The sequence below is a fragment of the Gasterosteus aculeatus genome, chromosome 12 (assembly GCF_964276395.1).
Source record: "Gasterosteus aculeatus chromosome 12, fGasAcu3.hap1.1, whole genome shotgun sequence".
NCBI classification, from domain to species: Eukaryota; Metazoa; Chordata; class Actinopteri; order Perciformes; family Gasterosteidae; genus Gasterosteus; species Gasterosteus aculeatus.
Genome location: NC_135700.1, coordinates 347,864 through 356,451, shown reverse-complemented (window position 1 = coordinate 356,451; position 8,588 = coordinate 347,864).

The window sequence follows — 8,588 nt, the reverse complement described above, 5'->3', positions numbered from 1 at the left end:
CTGTCAAAATTGACCAAAAACAATATATTTGATTATGTCACTTATTGATATATATATTCATCACAATCGAAAATATTTTTGTTTTTAGAATATTTATTAGTGATGCATGCAATGATTACAGAATAACCAAAAAATGCAAAGAATGGCAATCACTGATTTTTGAAATCCAAAACAAATCCAAATCAGAAATAGTGTCTAACTATTGCGTCCCTTGTTGCACGTCCGGTTTGCTCGTTCTGGCAGAATGCAGGAGGTTGGTTAGGGTCTCCAAGGGGCTCAGGTGCATCATTGTCAGCACAGAGAGGGGCGTTGCGCTTGGTAGCGATGTTGTGCAGGACAATACAGGCAAGGGTTATGTTGCACGCTTTCTGTGGCTCCGCTCTCAGGTAGTTAAGGCATGCAAAGCGCCTCCTAAGAACTCCATTTAAACGCTCAATCGCACATCTTGCTCTGCAATGAGCAGTGTTGAAGCGTGCCTGCGCCGGTGTATTTGCTGTTAGAAAAGGAGTCATCAGCCATGGTAGGAGTGGGTAGGCGCTGTCTCCTAATATAATGCCATCGGGTCGGTTGGTTTGGAGGTCTCTATATAGAGCGCTCTCCCTCAGGATGCGTGCATCATGGACAGACCCAGGCCACTTGACAACGCAGTTGGTGATGATGAGGTCAGCATCACACACAAGTTGGACATTGATGCTGTGCCTCCCCTTTCTGTTTATAAACTCTCATTCATTCTCACAAGGTGCTTGTATACACACATGTGTGCAGTCTATTGCTCTAATAGTATTGGGCATATTCCCCAAAAGAAATCTGGTTGTCCTTCGGAAAAGAAACAAATTCATTGACCAGGCTGGCCAGTAAGATTGACACATCTCTCACCACATCACACACAGCTGATTTCACCACTCCCATATAGTCACCAACAACTTGATAGAAAGTCCCACATGCATAAAATCAGAGAGCAATGAGGATCTGGTCTTCCACAGACAGACTGTGACTCTTTTGGGTTCTGTGTTGAAGTTTTGGCCTGAGAAGGTTCACAAGGTACTCCATATCAGCCTTCCCAAAGCGAAGCCGGACATACAGTTCCTCAGGGGTGTATCGCTCCAGTGGCTTGGTACGTTCAACATACACTCTTTGACGGTGTTCTCTCCTGGCAAAGTGGTGGTGGCGGTGGACAACACCTGACATTTCACTGTGTCTCTGTGAATCCTCTGAGAAAGGCTGATTTATATGGCTGTGTAATTGGTCTTTTCAAACACACCGATTACAACTGATTAGTTTTGGCTTGTGTTCAATTGAGGCAATTGGACCCAAGGCCTATAATTGCTGAACAATGTTCACTATAGTAAAGCAACGGAACCATGGAATCAAGAAGCTGTAACTTCACTGCTGCTGAAACCAATGCACTTCTAGAGGGTGTTCCGTGCCATTATGGAACAATAGTGGGAAGTTTTAATTCTGCTAAGGATACCAACAAAAAGAAAAATGACTGATGAATGAATGAATGATGAATGATGATGAATGATGTTTGGATTTTAATCACAGAAAATGTGAATGCCATAGGGTCTGGCCAGAGGAGGACAATCAAATTGCGGTGGAAGAATCTTAAGGCCAGGGCAACGAAGGACCATGCTGAAGCCAAAAACCCACAAACCGGCAACAAGAGGGGAGATTACACAGATGTGGTCCTCGACATCATTGGAGGTGAGAAGTCACAAGCTCTCCATGGTAATCAAGGTGTTGTAGGGGATGGCGAGCCTTGGATTGAGGAGGAGGAGGAGAATCTGCCAGTTCCTCCTGAGGCTGATCCAGAGAGCGCATTTATATTGAATCTCAGCTCTGTTCCTGAGGAAGAAGGTGGATCCTCTTTGGTTGAGCCAGTGGTCGTTGCCACAGGATCTCAGAGGAAAGGCTTGAAGCGCCCTTCATCAAACAAAGATGATGATTACAAGGCACTTCTGCAAAAAGAGACTAAAAGGGCAGAAGCACAGCTTCAGCTGGCAGAGGAACAACTGACTCTGACCAAACTGCAGCAAACCAAGGCCAGACTTGAGATCTGCCTCCTAAAGGCTACGCTCAGACAAGCTGGTCTCTCCACATCAGATGAGGAAGTCTGAAATTATTGTGGAGTATTTGACATTACGTCTTTTTTTAAATTCAATACATCTATATTTGAAACTTGTTATAAATATCCTCAATGTACAGTGTTTGTGTTGTAGGTCTCAGATGAGCGGACTGGAAGAGGATGGAGTGGGGTTTTTCTTGTTTTTAGTTTTTTTTAAATGTGTGTGTTTTCATTTCAAATAAAAATAAACTTATATTGACCCCAGACTGGCTATTCTACCTGTTGCTCTTTACATATCTATAGTTTCCTATCCTGTTTGAGCACTGGTTATCCAGATTTGGTGATCCTGAAAAGTTCCTATCCGGATCAGATTGATTCAATCCAATGTTGCTTTGAAAAACTGGCTCAAAAGTAAACTGGATTACGTGATCACGGATCGCAAAAAAAAGGATTACTAAATCCGGATCAATTTTATCCGGATTAAACCTTTTGAGAAACCGGGCCCAGGTCTGCAGAGAGAATCATTGGCTCCAGTCTGGTCTCCATACTGGACCTGTACACCTTCAGTCAGGAAAGATCACTGCAGGCCCCCCCATGCAGTACCTCTGCAGACCTCCTGGGGGTCCCTACAAGGCAGCTGCGCTCCATAGATGCTGGTTACTTGCTGTTCCTATGGTTTTAAAAAGTAGGCTGGGGGCCAGAGCCTTCAGTTATCAAGCTCCTCTTTTGAGCTCTTTTAAGATAAAGCTTAAAACTTTCCTCTTTGATTCTGCCTATAGTTAGGGCTGGCTCAGGTTAGCCCGGACCAGCCCTTAGTTAAGCTGCTATAGGCTTAGACTGCTGGGGGACTTAGGACACACCGAGCTCCTCTCTCACGCTCCCGTTCTACAATAATCCACGTTTTATTAATGCACATGACTAATTCAGCTTCTTTCCGGGAGTTTTTTGTGCTTTCTCCCCTATCAGGTGTCCGTAGATCGTGGTTCCTTCTGGACCCTGGTCCTGACACCTGCTGACACCTGCACCTCCATCATCGTTATTAATTTAAATATTAATCATATTACTGTCATCATAACCTAACATTACCCTTTACGTTAACTTACAATAAGTGCATTCAACTATAGGGGTACAAACTCAGAAGAGCATGAAACAAGAAAGTGCAATTTCATCAAATAGGCCAATTTAAAATTTGCTATAGATAAGTGACGTTGTAAGTACAATTTAAGTGCTACAATTTGTTGTTTGTTTTCCTAAAGTCTCTGTGCTCTCCCTCCCCACAGGCTTCTGTGGATGGTGGTTCTATCTGATGGTGGTTCTATGTGATGGTGGTTCTATGTGATGGTGGTTCTATCTGATGGTGGTTCTATCTGATGGTGGTTGCCCCTGCAGTGGTCCTGCTGTGCGTCTGGTTTACTACTCACAGTTACTTGAATCATTTCTGTCATTTCTGTCATATGTATTATACATTGTTCATTCTGTACACATGACATCATTGTAGTCTGTCCATCAGGAGACGGATCCTCCTCTGACGTTCTCACTAAGGTTTCTTCCCTTTTTTCCCTCTTAGAAGGGTTTTTTGGGGAGTTTTTCCTGTGCCGATGGTGGGTTTCGGGACAGAGGATGTTGTATGTGTACAGACTGTAAAGCCCTCTGAGGCAAATTTGTAATTTGCGATTTTGGGCTATACAAAATAAAATGAATTGAATTGAACGTCTGTAAAAGGTTGATTCAATCCATCAGTCACGGCTCTATCCAGCTCACTTTGCTGGACCGCCTGTCCTATAGAGCCGCGTTGATCCTGTTGCTGCTTTATCGATTCAATCTGATGCATGAGGACCAGAAACATTTTTCAGTGTGCTCCATTGTACTTCCCACGATTGAAAAGGCTAATAATAAAAGAATAGCAGCGTTTTTTCTTTGTAATTTTGATCTTTTTATCAGCCACCGGTGTGATAATCTTCTACTCTACAGTCAGGAGAGGTCTCTGCAGGCCGTCCACACCCTGGACACCCTCCCCTCTGCTGTCGACTCTGCATTGTCGCATTGTCCAGGCCTTCTTGTCTTGTTCTTTATTCATTTCATAGAATCCACCCAAACACATTAACACACACACACACACACACACACACACACACACACACAATAATTCCTATGCAGTGCTGTCCTCTGTCTCACTGGTCCCCCAGGTGCATGCTGGTCCACCTGGCTATGCCCCTAAGTAACCCCCAGGTGCATGCTGGTCCACCTGGCTATGCCCCTAAGTAACCCCCAGGTGCATGCTGGTCCACCTGGCTATGCCCCTAAGTAACCCCCAGGTGCCCATAGCATTACCCAATTAGTGAGCCAATGACCCAAACAATTAAGCAAACTATGTTCAAGGATAAATAACTAAATAATAGCTCCCACACAGAGCGTTAATAAAGCCTGCGTTACTCACAATGACCCTCCTCACACGAGGTGAAGATTTATATTTTAATTCCAACAAGTTCCTCCGACGACATTTTGTGTTTCATGTCTTTTCTATTGAGGAATACATAGCAGCTGTGGCTTTACACTCTATGAGGAGATCACCGTAGGAGGGGTGAGGTCCACCATTAATGCCTGGAAACATCTGTCCGGCCAATAGTATAGTTGGATGTTCATCCCGAGGGTTTTTAAACAGAATGAGGTAGTTAGTGATTCAAGTAATAGTACAACATGCCTAACCTTGAACAAATACTATTTGTACAGAATATATACAGCTGAGATTTCTATGATGTACATATTTGGTAAAACATTTAAAACTTCTATGTTATTACTGGCATCATTCACCAAATCATCCACGATGAGCAGATAGATTTTGTCAGGTAAACATTGTCACACAGAGACTGACATAGAGGCTGCTAACATGAACAAACGGTAATATCCATATAATACAGTAGTCATAACTGACAGTGTGCAGCCACGTTGCATTGATGTGCTTGTGCTTCTCATCATGCATTAGCAGTACCATTCAGATGAAGATCAGGAAGACAAACCAATGTGGACATATAAGGTAAATGCGTGTACTTTGCAAATCTATATATTTACGTTGTCAAATGTCTAAATTATAATACGTTTTCATGTATTATTCAAATTTCTTCTCAGATCAGATTAAGGGAAAAATAAAGAGTGGCAGCTACTAAAATCTCATTTTCACAGGTCAATATGATGCTGCATTACTATTTTAGAAAAATTCAGAGTGCACTCAGAGATCTGAAATCCCCCTCATATCCCTTTCACAAGCAAAAAGCATTTTAAAATGATTGTTCTTCTCTCTGGGGATTGAGGGCAGGTTGTGTGACATACGACTGCAGGATTTACCGCAAATGCAATAGTCAATTTCAACGCTAATGGCTAAATATATCCCCTCACTGATACACAAATATCTGCCAAATGCAAACACATATCCCTGTTTCATATACATCTAAATGTGAATCTCTTACAATATGAAACAAAGTTTAAATAACGTACAGCTGACGGGACTGCTGCATGTGATTGTTGCATAACCTCTACTTATTCATTTCTTACAATATGATCACGCAAATACTACTTTTTAACGACAATCATGAGATGAGAATGTGTGTGTGAGTGCACTTGGCCTTTGTTGGACAGGAAGACAGTGTAAAGACCTCACAGCACGAGTGATGTGCTCCTGTCTTAGTGAGGACTCGAGCTGCATCGTTGTGACTCACCGTGGTCCAGTCTACTGGACAAGGATTCTTATCAGGATGTTGACCACGTAGGAACACGTAGGAACACGTAGGCCCAACTCGCTTTGTTCCAAGCTCTAAGTGAGACCCCAGCAACATCTAGCTTTCAGGTGAACAACACAACATACTGAACTAGTCTTCAGACTCTGTGGTGACGTGTTTGACATTTTGAGCTTTGCATTTCAGAATCAGAAGACCTTTATTGTATGTTACACATACAGGATTTTTTTCAAATGTGTGTATCTGTTGATCAGTCTGTTATGGTGCGTTCACACCAAAAGCGAAGCGAATATTCCCCCCCTGCTTCAGTAAAGCGGGTTATATCGTTCTATCCGCACACAATTAGAGTTTCGGCGACTCCTCCAGGTGCGTCTGGATGACTGTGGCTTCCAGCGCTGCTTCAGGCGGTCTGATGACCTGTTGTGTTGGATCGGCTCGTCTCTCGGTCACACACTAACTAACTTGAGCGGCCGTTTAATAAAGTTCGCCTCATTCGCGACCAAACAACCCTGTGCATTGACTCTACATGGAATCTACTGGCGCAAGTTTTTGTGCTTTTTCGCCGCACAAGTTTCTGTAGATCGTGGTTCCGTCTGGACCCTGGTCCTGCCACCTTGTTACGATGGCCCTCGGCGGCTGGCCTTAGGAAGCAGCATGACTGGAACAGCTTGAGTGTATACCTCAGCCTTTGGTATCTCCCGGAAACATAAAATGGTGCTCAATTTCAACGGTACGTCTTTATATACCTTGGAAAGGAGACACAGCAGGTAAGTGGTCTTCATATCATCACCATTCATCCAAAAATATATAATAAGAATTAATGTTTTTATCAACGGCTGGCCTGGCCTTCAACATCTATAAACATCTATACTAAACAATCAATTCAATAAACATTACATCCACTGAGCACGTGCGGGAGTCCAAAAAGTCTTGTAATGGTTCATTACACTCCTGCCATGGCCCTGCTACCACCTACCGCTTCTAACACCATTATTATTCCCAATACTATTACTGTCAGCATAATGTGCTTTCTCGCCTCCTGGATCAAGGTTCCGTCAGGACCCTGTTCCTGCCTCCTGCCATGGCTCTGCTGACCACTGCTGCTGCTATCATTATTATTATGAATACGAATCACATTACCATTACTGTCATCATAAACCAACATTTCCCACTTCGCTTTTTTCCTAAAGTCTCCTCCACAGGCTGCTGTGGATGGTGGTTCTATCTGATGGTGGTTCAATGTGATGGTGGTTCAATGTGATGGTGGTTCTATGTGATGGTGGTTCAATGTGATGGTGGTTCTATCTGATGGCGGTTCAATGTGATGGTGGTTCTATGTGATGGTGGTTCTATGTGATGGTGGTTCTATGTGATGGTGCTCCTATCTGATGGTGGTTCAATGTGATGGTGGTTCTATCTGATGGTGGTTCAATGTGATGGTGGTTCTATCTGATGGTGGTTCAATGTGATGGTGGTTCTATCTGATGGCGGTTCAATGTGATGGCGGTTCAATGTGATGGTGGTTCTATCTGATAGTGGTTCAATGTGATGGTGGTTCTATGTGATGATTGTTCAATGTGATGGTGCTCCTATCTGATGGTGGTTCAATGTGATGGTGGTTCTATCTGATGGTGGTTCTATCTGATGGTGGTTCCTTTACTGGCTTCCTCTTCACTGCCTGCCTGCTGGCCCCACCGTGGACTGAAAGCCTCAGCATTCAGCCAGCACCCTCCTCTCCTATGTGGATTCTAACGCAGTAAGGACGACCGACGTCACCATTTGATTTATCATTCCTCTCAACAGTCTTGTCCTGTATTTAGTGCATCTCCTTTCCTGAGGTTCCTCCCTCCCCCCCGAAGATCTACAACACCACTTCTACTTAATAAACCTTGTTCTCACTTCCACCACTGCCTAGTGTCTGCGTTTGGGCCCTCACATTAAAGGGGACGGCTAGTTGAGATAGCCGTGACAGTTACATACTTATTGCATCTCTATTTGCACCAACTGCTCATTTGTGCACCAAAAGATGATGACAGCTCTGATGGTAAATCTGCATGGTGTGTCTTATCTATCGGCTAGTTTTAGTGGCTCACATCTCAATTAAATGTATTTCAGGTGTCTCATGCATAACATTTTCTTTCATTAGCAGAGGTGCTCATGACTTCATAAAGTTCTGCGTGTGGTGGAAGCTGCTGGAGAGAAACCTCATCAATGAGGTTACGACCTCAACCATGAGGTTTCTCTCCATGTGATTGGTTGAAATGAGGGCGACATCTGATTGGCTACAGACGGGTCCATGTTAAAGAAAATGCATTTTCTTATAGACGTCTACAGGTCAGAGGGGTTTGTCCTCAGTGGACATTAGAGACACAGTCACAATGTTCACTTTGGACCAGAGAGAGAAATCCCTAGTAGCCTGTATTCTAACCAACACTTGCATACATACTGGTGGTTCAGGTCCAAAATTCTTATCAATCACGATTGTACAGCCATTCTGGTGTGTTAATGGACAGTATACGTGATCGAAGCTCAATACATTTATCTCGTCTTTAGAGATGCAGCTCAGCATTCAGCTGGTAACTGCTCCAATGAACTAACACTTTCCAGATAATGATTTTTATTTTTACCTTGGACTAATATATCTGTAAATATTAGTTTACTTACTGTGAGAACTGAGCTCCTTTTGATATACAGCCATACCTTGTCAGCTGAAGTAACTGTGGTGCTGTCTCTTTAAGCGGTCAGTCCGGCTGTGATTGGCCTGGTGACGGAGTGTGTTTCGGTCTTGACTT